Consider the following 22,482-nt stretch of genomic DNA (forward strand, 5'->3'; position numbering starts at 1 on the left):
GACAACCCCAGCTGGACACAGACATTGATTTCCAATCCAATACTGGATTATGGACCTGTAGCCATGGCAACCCCAAAACGACCACATCATGCAGATTATGCAACACCAAAAAACGAATATCCTCCTGATGTGCAGGAGCCATGCACATGGTCAATTGGGTCCAGTACTGAGGCTTATTCTTGGCCAAAGGCGTAGCATCAATTCCTCTCAATGGAATAGGATACTGCAAGGGCTCCAAGAAAAAACCACAGCGCCTAGCAAACTCCAAGTCCATCAAATTCAGGGCAGCGCCTGAATCCACAAATGCCATAACAGAATAGGATGACAAAGATCAAATCAGAGTAACGGACAAAAGAAATTTCGACTGTACCGTACAAATGGTGGCAGACCTAGCGAAACGCTTAGTGCGCTTAGGACAATCGGAGATAGCATGAGTGGAATCACCACAGTAAAAACACAGCCCATTCCGACGTCTGTGTTCTTGCCGTTCAGCTCTGGTCAAAGTCCTATCACATTGCATAGGCTCAGGTCTATGCTCAGATAATACCGCCAAATGGTGCACAGCTTTACGCTCACGCATGCGTCAATCGATCTGAGTGGCCAAAGACATAGACTCATTCAGACCAGCAGGCATGGGAAATCCCACCATGACATCCTTAAGGGCTTCAGAGAGACCCTTTCTGAAGATAGCTGCCAGGGCACATTCATTCCACTGAGTGAGTACAGACCACTTCCTAAACTTCTGACAATATATCTCTACCTCCTCCTGACCCTGACACAGAGCCAGCAAGATTTTTTCTGCCTGATCCACTGAATTTGGTTCATCATAAAGCAATCCGAGCGCCAGAAAAAACGCATCAACATCACGCAATGCCGGATCTCCTGGCGCAAGGGAAAATGCCCAGTCTTGAGGGTCGCCACGTAACAAAGAAATAATGATTTTCACTTGTTGAACAGGGTCACCTGAGGAGCGAGGTTTCAAAGCAAGAAACAATTTACAATTATTCTTGAAATTCAGAAACTTAGATCTATCCCCAAAAAACAAATCAGGAATTGGAATCCTAGGCTCTAACATCGGATTCTGAACCACAAAATCTTGAATGTTTTGTACCCTTGCAGTGAGATTATTCATACAAGAGGACAGACCTTGAATGTCCATATCTACACCTGTATCCTGAACCACCCAGAGGTAAAGGGGAAAAGAGAGCCAAAACACACTGCAAAGAAAAAAAATGGTCTCAGAACTTCTCTTATCCCTCTATTGAGATGCATTAATACTTTGGGCCACCTGTACTGTTATGACCTGGTGGTAAGGACAATAATGGAACTGGTGGTTAAGAGCACACGGAATGACCTGATAGTTACAAATAATATAGGACGAGCTCTGAGACGTGGGAACTCTGCTGACCGCAATCCATAATTCTATCACACACACTAGAAATAGCCGTGGATTGCTCCTAACGCTCCCTATGCAACTCGACACAGCCTAAGGAACTAGCTAGCCCTGAAGATAGAAAAATAAGCCTACCTTGCCTCAGAAAAATTTCCCAAAGGAAAAGGCAGCCCCCCACATATAATGACTGTGAGTAAAGATGAAAATACAAACACATAGATGAAATAGATTTAGCAAAGTGAGGCCCGACTTACTGAACAGACTGAGGATAGGAAAGGTAACTTTGCGGTCAGCACAAAAAACTACAAAAAGACCACACAGAGGGCGCAAAAGACCCTCCGCACTGACTCACGGTGCGGAGGCGCTCCCTCTGCGTCCCAGAGCTTCCAGCAAGCAAGACAAAAATCCAAAAAGCAAGCTGGACAGAAAAATAGCAAACTAAAGAAAAACAAGCAGGAACTTAGCTTCTGCTGGGAAGACAGGTCACAAGAACGATGCAGGAGTGAACTAGACCAATACTGGAACATTGACAGGAGGCATGGAGCAATGATCTAAGTGGAGTTAAATAGAGCAGCCAGCTAACGAATTAACCTCGTCACCTGTGGAAGGAAACTCAGAAGTCGCAGCTCCACTGACAACCAACAGAGGCAGCCCATGGACAGCACCAGCCGAAGTACCATTCATGACCACAGGAGGGAGCTTGACAACAGAATTCACAACAGAGAACACCTTGGAGCGGCAGACACCGTTAGTAGGCCCCAACCTAACTAGTAGGCCAAATGCAGTTGTTCCATTTAACAACTATTTAACAAGAACCTGAAGATTGAAGCTCAGGAAAGGCAACCTGGAGAACATCTTGGAGCGGCAGACACCGTTAGTAGGCCCCAACCTAACTAGTAGGCCAAATGCAGTTGTTCCATTTAACAACTATTTAACGAGAGCCTGAAGATTGAAGCTCAGGAAAGGCAACCTGGAGAACACCTTGGAGCGGCAGACACCGTTAGTAGGCCCCAACCCAACTAGTAGGCCAAATGCAGTTTTTCCATTTAACAACTATTTAACAAGAGCCTGAAGATTGAAGCTCAGGAAAGGCAACCTGGAGAATACCTTGGAGCGGCAGACACCGTTAGTAGGCCCCAACCCAACCAGTAGCCCCACTGCAGTTGTTCCATTTAACAACTATTTAACAAGAGCTTGAAGATTGAAGCATAGGAAAGGCAACCTGGAGAACACCTTGGAGCGGCAGACACTGTTAGTAGGCCCCAACCCAACTAGTAGCCCCACTGCAGTTGTTCAATTAAAAAACTATTTAACAAGACCCTGAAGATTGAAGCTCAGGAAAGGCAACCTGGAGAACACCTTGGAGCGGCAGACACCGTTAGTAGGCCCCAACCCAACTAGTAGCCCCACTGCAGTTGTTCAATTAAAAAACTATTTAACAAGAGCCTGAAGATTGAAGATCAGGAAAGGCAACCAGGAGAACACCTTGGAGCGGCATACACTGGTAGTAGGCCCCAACCCAACTTGTAGCCCCACTGCAGTTGTTCGATTTAAAAAACTATTTAACGAGAGCCTGAAGATTGACGCTCAGGAAAGGCAACCTGGAGAACATCTTGGAGCGGCAGACACCGTTAGTAGGCCCCAACCTAACTAGTAGGCCAAATGCAGTTGTTCCATTTAACAACTATTTAACGAGAGCCTGAAGATTGAAGCTCAGGAAAGGCAACCTGGAGAACACCTTGGAGCGGCAGACACCGTTAGTAGGCCCCAACCCAACTAGTAGGCCAAATGCAGTTTTTCCATTTAACAACTATTTAACAAGAGCCTGAAGATTGAAGCTCAGGAAAGGCAACCTGGAGAATACCTTGGAGCGGCAGACACCGTTAGTAGGCCCCAACCCAACCAGTAGCCCCACTGCAGTTGTTCCATTTAACAACTATTTAACAAGAGCTTGAAGATTGAAGCATAGGAAAGGCAACCTGGAGAACACCTTGGAGCGGCAGACACTGTTAGTAGGCCCCAACCCAACTAGTAGCCCCACTGCAGTTGTTCCATTAAAAAACTATTTAACAAGACCCTGAAGATTGAAGCTCAGGAAAGGCAACCTGGAGAACACCTTGGAGCGGCAGACACCGTTAGTAGGCCCCAACCCAACTAGTAGGCCAAATGCAGTTGTTCTATTTAACAATTATTTAACAAGAGCCTGAAGATTGAAGGTCAGGAAAACAACCTGGAAAATACCTTGGAGCGGCAGACACCGTTAGTAGGCCCCAACCCAACCAGTAGCCCCACTGCAGTTGTTCCATTTAACAACTATTTAACAAGAGCTTGAAGATTGAAGCATAGGAAAGGCAACCTGGAGAACACCTTGGAGCGGCAGACACCGTTAGTAGGCCCCAACCTAACTAGTAGGCCAAATGCAGTTGTTCCATTTAACAACTATTTAACGAGAGCCTGAAGATTGAAGCTCAGGAAAGGCAACCTGGAGAACACCTTGGAGCGGCAGACACCGTTAGTAGGCCCCAACCCAACTAGTAGCCCCACTGCAGTTGTTCAATTAAAAAACTATTTAACAAGAGCCTGAAGATTGAAGATCAGGAAAGGCAACCAGGAGAACACCTTGGAGCGGCATACACTGGTAGTAGGCCCCAACCCAACTTGTAGCCCCACTGCAGTTATTCGATTTAAAAAACTATTTAACGAGAGCCTGAAGATTGACGCTCAGGAAAGGCAACCTGGAGAACATCTTGGAGCGGCAGACACCGTTAGTAGGCCCCAACCTAACTAGTAGGCCAAATGCAGTTGTTCCATTTAACAACTATTTAACGAGAGCCTGAAGATTGAAGCTCAGGAAAGGCAACCTGGAGAACACCTTGGAGCGGCAGACACCGTTAGTAGGCCCCAACCCAACTAGTAGGCCAAATGCAGTTTTTCCATTTAACAACTATTTAACAAGAGCCTGAAGATTGAAGCTCAGGAAAGGCAACCTGGAGAATACCTTGGAGCGGCAGACACCGTTAGTAGGCCCCAACCCAACCAGTAGCCCCACTGCAGTTGTTCCATTTAACAACTATTTAACAAGAGCTTGAAGATTGAAGCATAGGAAAGGCAACCTGGAGAACACCTTGGAGCGGCAGACACTGTTAGTAGGCCCCAACCCAACTAGTAGCCCCACTGCAGTTGTTCCATTAAAAAACTATTTAACAAGACCCTGAAGATTGAAGCTCAGGAAAGGCAACCTGGAGAACACCTTGGAGCGGCAGACACCGTTAGTAGGCCCCAACCCAACTAGTAGGCCAAATGCAGTTGTTCTATTTAACAATTATTTAACAAGAGCCTGAAGATTGAAGGTCAGGAAAACAACCTGGAAAATACCTTGGAGCGGCAGACACCGTTAGTAGGCCCCAACCCAACCAGTAGCCCCACTGCAGTTGTTCCATTTAACAACTATTTAACAAGAGCTTGAAGATTGAAGCATAGGAAAGGCAACCTGGAGAACACCTTGGAGCGGCAGACACCGTTAGTAGGCCCCAACCTAACTAGTAGGCCAAATGCAGTTGTTCCATTTAACAACTATTTAACGAGAGCCTGAAGATTGAAGCTCAGGAAAGGCAACCTGGAGAACACCTTGGAGCGGCAGACACCGTTAGTAGGCCCCAACCCAACTAGTAGGCCAAATGCAGTTTTTCCATTTAACAACTATTTAACAAGAGCCTGAAGATTGAAGCTCAGGAAAGGCAACCTGGAGAATACCTTGGAGCGGCAGACACCGTTAGTAGGCCCTAACCCAACCAGTAGCCCCACTGCAGTTGTTCCATTTAACAACTATTTAACAAGAGCTTGAAGATTGAAGCATAGGAAAGGCAACCTGGAGAACACCTTGGAGCGGCAGACACTGTTAGTAGGCCCCAACCCAACTAGTAGCCCCACTGCAGTTGTTCAATTAAAAAACTATTTAACAAGACCCTGAAGATTGAAGCTCAGGAAAGGCAACCTGGAGAACACCTTGGAGCGGCAGACACCGTTAGTAGGCCCCAACCCAACTAGTAGCCCCACTGCAGTTGTTCAATTAAAAAACTATTTAACAAGAGCCTGAAGATTGAAGATCAGGAAAGGCAACCAGGAGAACACCTTGGAGCGGCATACACTGGTAGTAGGCCCCAACCCAACTTGTAGCCCCACTGCAGTTGTTCGATTTAAAAAACTATTTAACGAGAGCCTGAAGATTGACACTCAGGAAAGGCAACCTGGAGAACATCTTGGAGCGGCAGACACCGTTAGTAGGCCCCAACCTAACTAGTAGGCCAAATGCAGTTGTTCCATTTAACAACTATTTAACGAGAGCCTGAAGATTGAAGCTCAGGAAAGGCAACCTGGAGAACACCTTGGAGCGGCAGACACCGTTAGTAGGCCCCAACCCAACTAGTAGGCCAAATGCAGTTTTTCCATTTAACAACTATTTAACAAGAGCCTGAAGATTGAAGCTCAGGAAAGGCAACCTGGAGAATACCTTGGAGCGGCAGACACCGTTAGTAGGCCCCAACCCAACCAGTAGCCCCACTGCAGTTGTTCCATTTAACAACTATTTAACAAGAGCTTGAAGATTGAAGCATAGGAAAGGCAACCTGGAGAACACCTTGGAGCGGCAGACACTGTTAGTAGGCCCCAACCCAACTAGTAGCCCCACTGCAGTTGTTCCATTAAAAAACTATTTAACAAGACCCTGAAAATTGAAGCTCAGGAAAGGCAACCTGGAGAACACCTTGGAGCGGCAGGCACCGTTAGTAGGCCCCAACCCAACTAGTAGGCCAAATGCAGTTGTTCTATTTAACAATTATTTAACAAGAGCCTGAAGATTGAAGGTCAGGAAAACAACCTGGAAAATACCTTGGAGCGGCAGACACCGTTAGTAGGCCCCAACCCAACCAGTAGCCCCACTGCAGTTGTTCCATTTAACAACTATTTAACAAGAGCTTGAAGATTGAAGCATAGGAAAGGCAACCTGGAGAACACCTTGGAGCGGCAGACACTGTTAGTAGGCCCCAACCCAACTAGTAGCCCCACTGCAGTTGTTCAATTAAAAAACTATTTAACAAGACCCTGAAGATTGAAGCTCAGGAAAGGCAACCTGGAGAACACCTTGGAGCGGCAGACACCGTTAGTAGGCCCCAACCCAACTAGTAGGCCAAATGCAGTTGTTCCATTTAACAATTATTTAACAAGAGCCTGAAGATTGAAGCTCAGGAAAGGCAACCAGGAGAACACCTTGGAGCGGCAGACACTGGTAGTAGGCACCAACTCAACTAGTAGCCCCACTACAGTTGTTCCATTAAAAAACTATTTAACTAGAGCCTGAAGATTGAAGCTCAGGAAAGGTAACCTGGAGAACACCTTGGAGCGGCAGACACCGTTAGTAGGCCCCAACCCAACTAGTAGGCCCACTGCAGTTGTTCCATTAAAAAACTATTTAACAAAAGCCTGAAGATTGAAGCTCAGGAAAGGCAACCAGGAGAACACCTTGGAGCGGAAGAATCAGTTTGTAGACCACAACGAAACTTGTGGCCCCAATGCAGTTTTATAATTCTGACAGGCTGAAAACCAGCCTTTTTTTTTTTAAGAGGAGAACAGCTGTATTAAGTGGCGCAGACAGACACTGCTAGTAGGCCTTACACCACAAAGTTGGCTCACTGCAGGTTGAAAAAAAGGTACATGGGTACATGGTCGGCATTGGTGTGCTCAGCGGAGGACAAATGGAAGGATGGACCGCAGACAGACTTAGTAGGCCTACAATAAAGAAAGTAGGCTCTATGCACTTTTAAATAGGTTACAGGGGTACACAGGCAGCATTGGTGTGGTCAGCGGAGGACTATTGGAAGGAGGGACCACAGACAGACTTAGAAGTCCTAAAATAAAAAAAATTAGGCTCAATGCAGTTCGAATTATCTTGCAGGGGTACAAAGGCAGCATTGGTTTGTTCAGCGGAGAACGATTGGAAGGAGTGTCTGACACAGTTAGTACTCCCCAAAAATAAATAGATGTTAATGTCTCTCAAAACAACTAAACCAAAAAACAAAAGGGTGGCATACTTAGGCACAGGGGTGGGTTCCTCTGCTGAGTTTCAGACATAGTAATTTGGCGCCGCTAAGTATTTACTGGTGTCAATATAGGACACTGACCCTGACTATTTTAACTAGCATCATACATGTCAACAAATTGGTATTGTCAGTGCCAGGCATTGAAGGATGTCAGCGCATAGACTAAACATTGGTGGAGCTGTGAGAGATAATTTTGCAAATCGTAGAGCACTGTTTGAGCTGGGGGGGGGGAACTCTCTTGTGGCCGGCGGTACAGGCCCAGGGCCCTTCATGTTACAACGGTGTGTCTGACGTTGGTTGCGCGCCACCACTGCCAGAGACACTTTATTGTACTATGAGGGACCCAGTGGCAGTGCCGTCGGCCAAAAGCGGGCACACCCACCTCTTCAGACAAACGGCACTCTCACAGGTGCTTGCGGAAAAAGTGGCGAGACCACGGCCCCGTGGGGGGGGAGTTAGCGCATTTAGGGGGGTGTAAACATGTCATATGCTGGACAAACAGCTGCTGCAGATTAAGAGATTGGAACAGTCAGTAAGACCAGTCCACAATCAAGACCTTTTTATAGGAAAGCTAGGTGTCAGCTGGGAAAGGTGGGGCAAAATAATTCGAAATCCATGAGTGGTTCATTTTAATGAAGGTTAGATCATCAACATTTTGGGTAGCCAGACGAGTCCTTTTTTCGGTCAATATTGAACCAGCAGCACAGAATACTCTTTCTGATAGGACACTATCTTCTGGGCAAGCAAGCTCCTGCAATGTATATTCTGCCAATTCAGGCCAGGTATCTATTTTGGATGCCCAGTAATCAAATGGGAATGACGGTTAAGGGAGAACATCGATAAGGGATGAAAAATAATTAGTAACCATACTGGACAAATGTTGTCTCCTGTCACTTTGAATTGATGCTGCAGTACCTGTCCTGTCTGCGGTCATTGCAAAATCACTCCACAACCTGGTCAGAAAACCCCTCTGTCCAACGCCACTTCTGATTTGTGCACATCTAACACCTCTGCCCTGTTGCCCCCTGCACCTCGTGTGAGAACCATCACCGGCGCTGTGTGCTGGGAATGCCTGAATCAAATGGTCTACCAGAGTTGCTTGTTTGGTTGCTAATATTTGTTCGAGGTTCTCATGTGCCATGATATTTTGCAATTTGCCTTTATAGCGAGGATCAAGGAGGCAGGCCAACCAGTAATCGTCATCGGTCATCATTTTAAAAATGCGTGGTTCCCTTTTGAGGATACGTAAGGTATAATCTGCCATGTGGGCCAAAGTTCCAGTTGTCAAATCTGCGGTTGTGCTGGGTTGAGGGGCAGTTTCAGGCAAATCTACGTCACTTGTCTCCCTCAAAAAACCTGAACCCGGCCTTGCAACGCCAAGTTTCTATTGGCCCCTGAGAAGCTTCCTCATTCAAAAAATACTCATCCCCATCATCCTCCTTGTCCTCCTCCTCTTCACCCACTATCTCGTCCTGTAGACTGCCCTGACCAGACAATGGCTGACTGTCATCAAGGCTTTCCTCTTCCTCGGCTGCAGACGCCTGCTCCTTTATGTGCATCAAACTTTGCATCAGCAGACGCATTAGGAGGATGCTCATGCTTATTATGGCGTTGTCTGCACTAACCAGCCGCGTGCATTCCTCAAAACACTGAAGGACTTGACACAGGTCTTGTACCTTCGACCACAGCACACCTGACAACTCCATGTCTGCCATCCAACTGCCTGCCCGTGTATGTGTATCCTCCCACAAATACATAGCAGCACGCCTCTATTCGCACAGTCTCTGAAGCATGTGCAGTGTGGAGTTCCACCTTGTTTCAATGTCGATGATTAGGCGATGCTGGGGAAGGTTCAAAGACCGCTGATGGTTCTGCATACGGCTGGAGTGTACGGGCGAAGGGCGGATATGCACGCAAAGTCTGCGCACTTTGAGGAGCAGGTCGGGTAACCCCGGATAACTTTTCAGGAAGCACTGCACCACCAGGTTTAAGGTGTGAGCCAGGCAAGGAATGTGTTTCAGTTGTGAAAGGGGTATGGCAGCCATAAAATTCCTTCCGTTATCACTCACTACCTTGCCTGCCTCAAGATGTACAGTGCCCAGCCATGACTGAGTTTCTTTCTGCAAGAACTCGGACAGAACTTCCGCGGTGTGTCTGTTGTCGCCCAAACACTTCATTGCCAATACAGCCTGCTGACGCTTGCCACTAGCTGTCCCATAATGGGACACCTCGTGTGCAACAGTGGCAGCTGCGGATGGAGTGGTCGTGCGACTGCGGTCTGTGGATGAGCTCTCGCTTCTGCAGGAGGACGAGGAGGAGGAGGAGGGGGGGCGAACGCCTACAGCCAACTGTTTCCTAGACCGTGGGCTAGGCAGAACTGTCCCAATATTGCTGTCCCCTGTGGACCCTGCATCCACCACATTTACCCAGTGTGCCGTGATGGACACGTAACGTCCCTGGCCATGCCTACTGGTCCATGCATCTGTTGTCAGGTGCACCTTTGTACTCACATATTGCCTGAGTGCATGGACGATGCGGTCTTTTACATGCTGGTGGAGGGCTGGGATGGCTTTTCTCGAAAAGAAGTGTCGACTGGGTAGCTCGTAGCGTGGTACAGCGTAGTCCATCAGGGCTTTGAAAGCTTCGCTTTCAACTAACCGGTAGGGCATCATCTCTAATGAGATTAGTCTAGCAATGTGGGCATTCAAACCCTGTGTATGCAGATGCGAGGATGAGTACTTCCTTTTCCTAACGAGAGTCTCATGTAGGGTGAGCTGGACTGGAGAGCTGCAGATGTTGGAACTAGCGGGGGTGCCGGTGGACATGGCAGACTGATAGAGGTTTGGAGATGGTATTCTTGCTGGTGCCCTACATGCAGTGTTTCCTACCACGAACCTAGTGATTCCCTGGCTGCTTTGACCTGGCGACGAAACCTGCACATTTACTGCAGGTGGTGCGGGAAATGGTGGGCTTACAGTGAGGGAAGGGATGTAGTGTTGCTGACTAGCTTCATTGGCCGAGGGTGCTACAACCTTAAGGGACGTTTGGTAGTTAGTCCAGGCTTGCAAATGCATGGTGGTTAAATGTCTACGCATGCAACTTGTATTTAGACTTTTAAGATTCTGACCTCTGCTTAAGGTAGTAGAACATTTTTGACAGATGACTTTGCGCTGATCATTTGGATGTTGTTTAAAAAAATGCCAGACTGCACTCTTTCTACTATCGGATACCTTTTCAGGCATTGCAGACTGAGCTTCTTTAAACGGATGGCCACGCTGTCCTACAACTGGTTTTGCCACGCGTTTTTGGCCAGATACGGGCCCGGCAGATGGAACCTGTTGCGATGTTGATGCCTGCTGCGGCTCCTCCTCCTCCGCTTCAGAGCTACTGCCGCCTGCACCCTGTTCCCCCAATGGCTGCCAATCGGGGTCAACAACTGGGTCATCTATGACCTCCTCTTCTATCTCGTGTGCAACTTCGTCTGTGTCACCGTGTAAGCCGGTGGTATAGCGTTCGTGACGGGGCACCATAGTCTCATCAGGGTCTGATTCTGGATCAGTACACTGCGATGGCAATGTTCTGGTCTGAGTCAAAGGAACAGCATAGTAATCTGGCTGTGGCTGTGCATCTGTGCACTCCATGTCTGATTCAACTTGTAATGGGCATGACCTGTTAACTGTTTCACTTTCTAACCCAGGAAAGGTATGTGTAAAGAGCTCCATGGAGTAACCCATTGTGTCGCCTGACGCATCCTTCTCTGTTGTTCTTGGTGAAGAAGACAAGGAAGCGACTTGTCCCTGACCGTGAACATCCACTAACGACGTGCTGCTTTTACATTTAGCAGTTTAAGAAGGGGAGGCGAAAGAGCTAGAGGCTGAGTCAGCAAGGAAAGCCAAAACTTGTTCTTGCTGCTCCGGCTTTAAAAGCGGTTTTCCTACTCCCAGAAAAGGGAGCGTTCGAGGCCTTGTGTAGCCAGACGACGAACCTGGCTCAACAACTCGAGACTTAGGTGCTATATTGCTTTTCCCACGACCACCTGATGCTCCACCACCACTACCATCATTACCAGCTGGCAATGACCGCCCACGGCCACGACCTCTTCCACCAGACTTCCTCATTGTTTGAAAAACGTAACCAAACTAACGGTATTTGTTACTGTAAAACCAGTTACAAGGTGAACTCAAACTTCTGTTGGATTTATAGATCCCTATATATGTGGGTGAGACTGCAGGGAAAATCAGGCCCAATGTATAACAGTACACAGCTTCAGTGGCAGACAGATATGCCACTAACAGGACTGACGCTGATGCAGACACTAACAATTAAAATCTCCCCCTTTTTATTTTTTCTGGTAGAATATTGAAGAAATGTGGCCCACTCTTATACAGTATATGTTCTGTGGCACAAAATTAGAGACAGATGCCACACACAGCACTGGCACTGAGGCAGAATTGCCAATCTTAATCTCCCACTATTTGTTTTTTTTCCAGGGAGAATTTAAAAGAAATCTGGCCCAGTGTTACACACTAGGTTCAATGTGGCACAAAATTAGAGACAGGTGGCACACACAGGAATGGCACCGAAGCATAAATGCCAATCTGAATCTCCCACTATTTTTTTTTCCAGGGAGAATTTGAAAAAAATCTGGCCCAGTGTTACACACTAGGTTTAATGTGGCACAAAATTAGAGACAGGTGGCACACACAGGACTGGCACCGAAGCAGTAATGCCAATCTTAATCTCCCACTATTTTTTTCTTCCAGGGAGAATTTAAAAGAAATCTGGCCCAGTATTACATACTAGGTTTAATGAGGCACAAAATTAGAGACAGGTGGCACACACAGGAATGGCACCAAAACAGTAATGCCAATCTTAATCTCCCACTATTTTTTTTTTCCAGGGAGAATTTAAAAAAAAATCTGGCCCATTGTTACACACTAGGTTTAATGTGGCACAAAATTAGAGACAGGTGGCACACACAGGACTGGCACTGAAGCAGAAATGCCAATCTTAATAACCCACTATTTTTTTTTTCAGGGAGAATTTAAAAGAAATCTGGCCCAGTGTTACACACTAGGTTTAATGTGGCACAAAATTAGAGACAGGTGGCACACACAGGAATGGCACCGAAGCAGAAATGCCAATCTTAATCTCCCACAATTTTTTTTTTCAGGGAGAATTTAAAAGAAATCTGGCCCAGTGTTACACACTAGGTTTAATGTGGCACAAAATTAGAGACAGGTGGCACACACTGGAATGGCACCGAAGCAGTAATGCCAATCTTAATCTCCCACTCTTTTTTTTTTTCCAGGGAGAATTTAAAAAATATCTGGCCCAGTATTACACACTAGAGTTTCTGTGGCACAACATTAGAGACAGATGCCACACACAGCACTGGCACCGAAGCAGAAATGCCAATCTTAATCTCCCACTATTTTTTTTTTATTTATGTGAGAATTGGCAAGAAATCAGGCCCACTGTTAGACTGTATGTTTTCTGTGCCAGAAAATGAGACACAGATGCCACACACAGGACTGCCACTGATGCAGATTTGTCAATTTTAATCTGCACCCTTTTTTTTTTTTTTCTTCAGGGAGACTAGTGAATAAATCTGGGCCACTGTATTAGAGTATATTTTCTGTGGCAGAAAGTGGCTTGAAGAGATATAACGAAAACAAAAAAAGGGACTGTCCTACAATTACTATCTCCCTGCAGTAATCTCAGCAAAGTATGGCAGGCAGCAATAACAAGGAGTGGACTGCTGCACAAAAAAGTCAAAAGTGTGGACAAACAAACAAGATAGCTGTGCAGAAAGGAAGTAGCAACAGGATTTGTGCTTTGAAAAAAGCAGTTGGTTTGCACAGCGGCGTACAAACAGCAATGCAGCTATCAGGGAGCCTTCTAGGGCAGCCCAATGAGCTACAGCGCTGAGGGAAAAAAATTTTAGACTCCACTGTCCCTGCAAACAAAAGGTGGTGTTGGACAGTGGGAATCGCTACAGCACAAGCGGTTTGGGGGTTAATGTACCCTGCCTAACGCTATTCCTGCTTCTGACGAAGCGGCAGCAACCTCTCCCTATTCTCAGATCAGCAGTAGTAAGATGGCGGTCGGCGTGCACGCCCCTTTATAGCCCCTGTGACGCCGCAGAAAGCAAGCCAATCACTGCAATGCCCTTCTCTAAGATGGTGGGGACTGAGACCTATGTCATCACGCTGCCCATACTCTGCGTCCACCTTCATTGGCTGAGAAATGGCACTTTTCGCATCATTGAAACGCGACTTTGGCGCGAAAGTCGCGTACCGCATGGCCGACCCCACACAGGGATCGGGTCAGGTTTCATGAAACCCGACTTTGCCAAAAGTCGGCAACTTATGAAAATGAACGATCCGTTTCGCTCAACCCTACTGGACGCTTATCCCCATTTTAAAATGCAGCAGCAGTTCAGATGTCTGACCGCAGCTTTATTCATTTTCTTTGGGGCTTCCAGAAAAAAATGAGAGCAGCCACAGAGTGAATGAATGGATCAGTGTTCAAGTCAGACATACCGCTACAGTCTAAAGAGGATAAAAGTTCCACATTCTGCCGACTGGGTCTCAGCAGTCAGACCCCCCCACCACCAATCAGTATGTTATCACTAGTCCTGTGGAGAGGTAATTACTTTTTTCACAGGAGAACCCCTGTAAGTACATCTCTGATGCTGTGATCCAAGTATCTAATCTCTAATGGAAATAAAGAATCTTCTCCTAATTAATATCAGAGAGAACAGATGACCACCATATTCAACACAATCCACTATACCAAGACCAATAATACCCCATACAGGGAAGAAATACCACCACACCATGAATAGATCACATAGTGACCAAATAACACCACATAATGCTAGCATATGGGCACCAAATAATACCACATACATAGATAAATACTGCCACACCATAACTAGACTACATATTCCACCACAGTGACTGAATAATACCACATACAGGGGATAAATACTGCCATACTGTGACCAGATCACAAATTACCACCACATAGTGACTGAATAATACCACGTATAGGGGATATACACCACCACACTGTGACCAGACCACATATTACCATCATGCAGTGACTGAATACTACAATACTAATCATGAATACAAACCACAATACTAACAACACTGTTATTATCACCAGTGACATTATACACAAGAGCTCTGTATATACTGTCAGTGTACATGTAATACAGGGATCACCAGTATCATTATACACAGGTGATCTGTATATAGTGTCAGTGTACAGGTAATACAGTGATCACAGGTGACATTATACACTGGAGCTCTGTATATAGTGTCAGTGTACAGGTAATAGAGTGAAAACCAGTGACATTTATACACAGTGTTAGGGTTGGCGGAACGCACCAAATATATAATTTATTAAATGGAATTGGTGCATTCGCAACCCGGGATCCACCGTGCAGGAAAGCACCTGCTGCTAAATAATGGCGGCTCTATATGGCGGTATATACCAACTCTGTTAGCTTCACAGAGTAACCGCGAGAGGAAAGCTCTCTGCCCTGTTAGACTTTCACAGAGGCACAGGCCAACTACCCAGATGTGAGCAGTGAGTGGTCATGCATGCATACAAAACTCCTCGCCGGAGATGCCAGCATTCTAGGGGCTTATTTCAGCCGGGTCCCTGAACACACTTAAACACAATCTCCTCGCCGGAGGTGCCAGCATTCTAGGGGCTTATTTCAGCCGGGTCCCTGAACACATTCAAACACATGACCACATTGGCGCAAAGCATATAGCATAAGACGATACTAGCGCATGGCCGTGCGGTCATACGCAGTTTATATAGTTGCAGCACAGGAAGCTGCTACTGAAGTTTTTGCCCTTTCAGGACCTTCCAGAAGGACCAATGGAAAGTGCTACAGTACCTGAGCATGTTTTGCCCTTTCAGGACCTTCCAGAAGGACCAATGGAATGTACTGCAGCACCTGAGCATGTGACCGAACATGTGGCCCTCGACCTCCAATGGGAAACCCTGCCCGGGCATGCTCAGTGTGAGTAAACAAGGACTTAGTCCCAGAGAGGCTCGCTCGCCGAAGATCAGTGCAGGGTACCATAGGAAAGCCAGAAAAGGCAGTAGTGACCCTATGCACCGAATCAGCCCCAGCGAGACGCTGGGAGCGACGTCTCCGCTGAGCAGAGCCCACTGCGGCCGATACCGAATGGGAGACCGCAGCAGACACGGATCGAGATTCCCCCTGTGCAGCAGAGGAAACTCGACTCCTAACATTACCCCCCCTCCTAGGGCCCCCCCTCCTTGAGCCTCACTACGCTCAAAAGCTGCGATAAGCAGCGGAGCCCGAATGTGCTCCACAGGCTCCCAGGTTCTATCCTCTGGGCCGTGACCCTTCCAGTCCACCAGATAAAATTTCTTGCCACGTACCACCTTGCACCCCACAATAGCATTCACCTCAAACTCATCCGTGGATGAACCCGATGTCCCAGCAGATGACTCGGAAAACCGGGACAAATGAACGGGCTTTAAGAGGGAAACGTGGAAAGTATCGGTGATACCAAGGCGTGGAGGAATAGCCAAACGGTAGACCACAGGGTTGACCTGTTCCAGAACCTTAAACGGGCCAATGTAGCGAGGAGCAAACTTAGTGGACTCAACTCGCAGCCTGATGTTACGGGCGGAGAGCCACACTAAGTCGCCAGGAGCAAAGACCGGAGCGGGGCGCCGGTGTGTAACAGCCGAAACCCTCATTCTCTCCTTGGAGGCCCGGATGGCATCCTGTGTGCGGTCCCAGAAGTCACGTGCCTCCACCGCCCAGTCTGCTACCCTAGAATCGGTGGATGACACGGGCATGGGCACAGGGACACGCGGATGCTGGCCGTAATTAAGGAGAAAAGGAGTTTGACCAGTGGAATCGGCTACGGCGTTGTTCAGGGCAAATTCCGCCCAAGGTAGCAAAGATGCCCAGTCATCCTGCCTAGCAGAGACGAAATGTCGCAAATATGTCACCAGAGTCTGGTTGGTTCTCTCCACCAACCCATTCGTCTCGGGATGGTATGCAGAGGAGAAGTTTAACTCTATGCTGAGTAAACGGCAGAGCTCTCTCCAAAACCGAGATGCGAACTGGGGACCCCGATCGCTGACAATCTTATCAGGCATACCATGCAAATGGAAAACGTGTTTAATGAACAACACCGCCAAGGCCCGTGCTGAGGGTAACCGAGGAAGCGGCACCAAATGCACCATCTTGGAGAAATGGTCGGTGACAACCCAAATAATGGAGCAGCCACGCGACTTGGGTAGACCCACCACAAAGTCCATCCCGACCATCTCCCAGGGCCTGTCTGCCACCAGTAGAGGGTAAAGCAAAGCAGCAGGCCGTTGCCGAGGAGACCGATTCTGGGCGCAAGAAACGCACGCCTGAATATAGTCTTTGACATCTCGGGCCATATGCGGCCACCAGTATGTTCTCGCCAGAAGCTCAGATGTCCTCTTGGTCCCAAAATGCCCACCCACTCTGGAGGAGTGAGCCCAAGAGAGAACCTCCGGTCGCAAGTTAGCTGGTACGAAAGTCTTGCCCGGGGGCACAGACTCTAGCGAAACCGGAGCTACAGTTCTCAGGCTCTCAGAAGGCACAATAAGCCGAGGCTCCTCCTCCGATGACACCACGGAGCGGGAGAGAGCGTCAGCACGAACGTTCTTCTCCCCGGAGAGGAAATGGAGAGTAAAATGGAACCAGGAGAAGAACAGGGACCATCTAGCCTGGCGAGAATTCAGCCGCTGGGCCGTTTGCAGATACACCAAGTTCTTGTGGTCAGTGAAGACTTGGAAGGGAAAGCGAGCTCCCTCCAAGAGATGTCTCCACTCCGAAAAAGCCAACTTCATGGCCAGCAACTCCCTGTCCCCGATGGAATAATTCCTCTCCGCTGGTGTGAAGGTCTTGGAGAAGAAGAAGCAAGGATGCTTCCGACCTTGAGCATCCTTTTGGAAAAGGACTGCTCCAGCACCAACGGATGAGGCATCCACCTCCAAGATAAATGGCTTATCAACATCGGGGCGATGTAGGATGGGAGCGCTAGCGAAGTGTGACTTGATCGAGAGAAAGGCTTTGGAGACCTCCTCTGACCACAACTTGGGATTTGCTCCCTTCTTGGTGAGGGCAACCAAGGGAGCTACCAAAGTTTAGAAGTGTGGAATGAACTGGCGATAGTAATTAATGAACCCCATAAAGCGCTGCACCGCTTTAAGAGAATGGGGTTCCTGCCAGTCCATTACAGCCTGTAGCTTGGCAGGATCCATAGCCAAACCCTGGGCAGAGATGATATAACCAAGGAAAGGCAAGGACTCCTGCTCAAACACACACTTCTCCAACTTGGCGTAGAGGGAGTTTGCCCGTAAGAGGTCGAAGACTTTGCGAACATCTCTCCGATGGGAGTCAATATCTGGAGAGAAGATGAGAATATCATCCAGATAGACTACGACCGAGGTGGTGAGCATATCCCGGAAGATGTCGTTCACAAAGTCTTGGAAAACGGCTGGGGCATTACAGAGCCCGAAGGGCATCACCAGATATTCATAGTGCCCATCCCTGGTGTTAAAAGCCGTCTTCCATTCATCCCCCTCACGGATGCGAATCAGGTTGTAAGCACCCCGCAGATCTAATTTTGTAAATACCCTCGCTCCCCGTAGCCTATCAAACAGCTCAGATATCAGGGGTAGTGGGTACTTGTTCTTAACGGTGATGGCGTTAAGACCCCTGTAGTCTATGCATGGACGTAAGTCTCCAGTCTTCTTCTGTACGAAGAAGAACCCTGCCCCTGCCGGTGACACTGACTTCCTAATGAATCCTCTTGCCAGATTCTCCTGGATGTACTGGGACATTGCCTCCGTCTCCGGGAGAGATAACGGATAGACTCGACCCCGGGGAGGCTCAGCACCAGGCAAGAGGTCAATAGGACAGTCATAGGGGCGGTGAGGCGGAAGGGTCTCCGCAGCTCTTTTGGAGAACACGTCTGCATAGGGCCAATAGTGCTTGGGGAGAGAGGAAAGATCTGTGGGTACCTGTGTAGCAGCAACCTGAACGCAATCCCTCAGACATCTACCCTCGCAAGATTTACTCCAACCCAAAATTCTCCCAGAGGACCACTCAATATGAGGAGAATGGTAGCGAAGCCATGGTATCCCCAACAGGACCTCATCAATTCCCTCAGGAATGACTAATAGGGAGATTATCTCCTGATGTGATGGAGACACAGATAGCGTGAAAGGAATGGTTTGGTGGGTAATCTGTGAAGGTAGTGTTGACCCATTTACCACTCGAACGGTTACCGGCTTGGCGAGAATCACCAAGGGTATTGCGTGACGCTGGGCAAAAGCGGAAGACATAAAGTTACCCTCTGCCCCAGAATCCACGCATAGCTCGACCATAAGAGTGGATGGGCCTATGGTAATTGTCCCCTTGAAGGACAACTTTGAGGCAAACGTCGCCGTGTCTAGTGTACCTCCTCCAACTGCCACTAGACGCTGACGTTTCCCCGACTGCTGAGGACCCTTGGAGGCAAGGTGTCCTGACTGCTGGCAAACATGACGGACCTTATGTGCACGGGCAGACTGAGACTTGGATCCCGCTCGTGTCACCTCTAAGGCCTCATTTGACTCGGATGCCTGGACTGGAGATTCCAAAGGTTTGGCGAAGGTGGGAGCCAGCCGAAACCTCTGCCTACACTGGGCTCGCTCCAACCTCCGCTCGTTAAAACGGAGGTCAATACGAGTAGATACGGCTATGAGCTCCTCCAGTGTGGCGGGAATCTCCCTAGTGGCCAAAGCGTCCTTCACATGGTCAGCCAGCCCCCTCCAAAATACGGGAATGAGGGTTTTATCTGGCCATTCCAACTCAGACGCTAATGTCCGGAAGTGAACAGCAAAATGGCTGACCATGGTTGAACCCTGAGTCAAAGCCAGCAGTTGGAGCGCTGTATCATGGGTGACTTGAGGTCCTAAAAAGACCTGTTTCAGAGTGTCCAGAAACCTAGGAACACTCCGCACCACATGATCGTTGCGCTCCCACAGCGGTGTAGCCCACTCCAACGCTCTGTCCGACAGGAGAGAGATTATGAATCCCACCTTTGCCCACTCAGTAGGGAAACGTGCAGCCAGAAGCTCGAGGTGTATACCACATTGGCTCACGAAACCCCTACAGGACTTACTGTCCCCAGAGTATCTCTCAGGCAAAGGAAGGTGAGATAGGGTCGGAACAGAGGTGGCAGTGGGTAAAGCTGCTGCAGCCACGCTAGCAGCCTGAACAGCTATTGCGGTAACATCCACCGCCGAGGTTGCACGCTCAAGAGACGCCAACCGGCCCTCCAGCAGCTGGATGTACCCCTGCAATCGCTGTTCATCCGCCATTACTTAGCCCGATCCTGGCGCTAGTATACTGTTAGGGTTGGCGGAACGCACCAAATATATAATTTATTAAATGGAATTGGTGCGTTCGCAACCCGGGATCCACCGTGCAGGAAAGCACCTGCTGCTAAATAATGGCGGCTCTATATGGCGGTATATACCAACTCTGTTAGCTTCACAGAGTAACCGCGAGAGGAAAGCTCTCTGCCCTGTTAGACTTTCACAGAGGCACAGGCCAACTACCCAGATGTGAGCAGTGAGTGGTCATGCATGCATACAAAACTCCTCGCCGGAGATGCCAGCATTCTAGGGGCTTATTTCAGCCGGGTCCCTGAACACACTTAAACACAATCTCCTCGCCGGAGGTGCCAGCATTCTAGGGGCTTATTTCAGCCGGGTCCCTGAACACATTCAAACACATGACCACATTGGCGCAAAGCATATAGCATAAGACGATACTAGCGCATGGCCGTGCGGTCATGCGCAGTTTATATAGTTGCAGCACAGGAAGCTGCTACTGAAGTTTTTGCCCTTCCAGGACCTTCCAGAAGGACCAATGGAAAGTGCTACAGTACCTGAGCATGTTTTGCCCTTTCAGGACCTTCCAGAAGGACCAATGGAATGTACTGCAGCACCTGAGCATGTGACCGAACATCGAACATGTGGCCCTCGACCTCCAATGGGAGACCCTGCCCTGGGCATGCTCAGTGTGAGTAAACAAGGACTTAGTCCCAGAGAGTCTCGCTCGCCGCAGATCAGTGCAGGGTACCATAGGAAAGCCAGAAAAGGCAGTAGTGACCCTATGCACCGAATCAGCCCCAGCGAGACGCTGGGAGCGACGTCTCCGCTGAGCAGAGCCCACTGCGGCCGATACCGAATGGGAGACCGCAGCAGACACGGATCGAGATTCCCCCTGTGCAGCAGAGGAAACTCGACTCCTAACACACAGCAGCTCTGTATATAGTGTACAGGTAATACAGTGATCACCAGTGACTATATACACAGTAGCTCTGTATATAGTGTTGGTGTATAGGTAATACAGTGACCACCAGTGACATTATACCCAGGTGTTCTGTATATAGTATATAGTGCCAGTGTACAGGTAATAGAGTGATCACCAGTGACATTATACACAGGAACTTGTAGTATATAATGTCAGCGTACAGGTAATAGAGTGATCACCAGTGACATTATACACAGGAGCTCTGTTTACAGTGTTAGTTTACAGGTAATACATGGATCACCAGTGACATTATGCACAAGAGCTCTGTATATAGTGTCAGTGTACAGGTAATACAGTGATCACCAGTGACATTATACACAGGAGCTCTGTATATAGCGTCAGTCTACAGGTAATACAGGGATCACCAGTGATATTATACACAGGTGTTCTGTATATAGTGTCAGTGTACAGGTAATACAGTGATCATCAGTGACATTATACACAGGAGTAAACACAAAAACCTCAGTGACATCTTAGTGTCATCAAGATAGGAATATAGGTAGCCCATCCAAACAAAGAACAAAACAAATACCCACTCCAAATAACATATATGAAAGGAGAAAATAGGAGCAACCAGCTATAATAGAAGTGTATCTTTTATTAATAATTTCAAAGTAAAACATATAACCCCCAAAATTCCATCACAAAAATCTAAATGTAAAACATATGCAGGAAGGAAAACAGAGAAACCAGGAAACCAACAATTGCAACTGCCCGACGGCAAGCCAAACCCTCACAAAATAGGTGCCAAATGCATAGATCCAAAGTGGGATCACAGGAGTGACATAGACGTACCACGGGCAGAAGCTGAAGGACCCTGGGCCAGGTGTAGATAGCCCCGTCACGCGGTTCGCATGTCTAATGCACAGCTTTCTCAAGGGGAATACACAAATGCAGCTGCAAGGACCTTTTATGGTCATGTGGTAGAGCACATGGTACAGAAATGGCCAATAGCAGTGGTTGGAATTGGCACATGCGCACTGCTCACCAAAGATCCCGGCAGATACACCAAAGTGTCAAGGTGGAAAGGCAGTCCCCGCACGTGAGAGGGAGGCAAAGAGATGCGCCGATGTACGCCGGGAATCCCAGGCAGCAGCATGCATGCGCACAACCACTGCATCACCAATTAAATATATTTTTAAAAGGAAAAGTGTTATGATGGCAATCCAGTAACACAGTGTGCCAGTAATCAGAGCACATACAGTGATCTGACAATAACCCAAAAACAATAGAACGAGCTCTGAGACGTGGAATCTCTGTAGACCGCAATGCCTGAACCTATCCTAAACACAACTAAAGGCAGCTGTGGATTGCGCCTGACACTACCTATGCAACTCGGCACAGCCTGAGGAACTGACTAGCCTGAAGATAGAAATACAAGCCTGACTTGCCTCAGAGAAATACCCCAAAGGAAAAGGCAGCCCCCCACATATAATGACTGTTAGCAAGATGAAAAGACAAAACGTAGGGATGAAATAGATTCAGCAAAGTGAGGCCCGATATTCTACATAGAGCGAGGATAGCAAAGAGAACTTTGCAGTCTACAAAAAACCCTAAAGCAAAAAACCACGCAAAGGGGG

The sequence above is a fragment of the Ranitomeya imitator genome, chromosome 7, assembly GCF_032444005.1.
Source record: "Ranitomeya imitator isolate aRanImi1 chromosome 7, aRanImi1.pri, whole genome shotgun sequence".
Taxonomy (NCBI): Eukaryota; Metazoa; Chordata; class Amphibia; order Anura; family Dendrobatidae; genus Ranitomeya; species Ranitomeya imitator.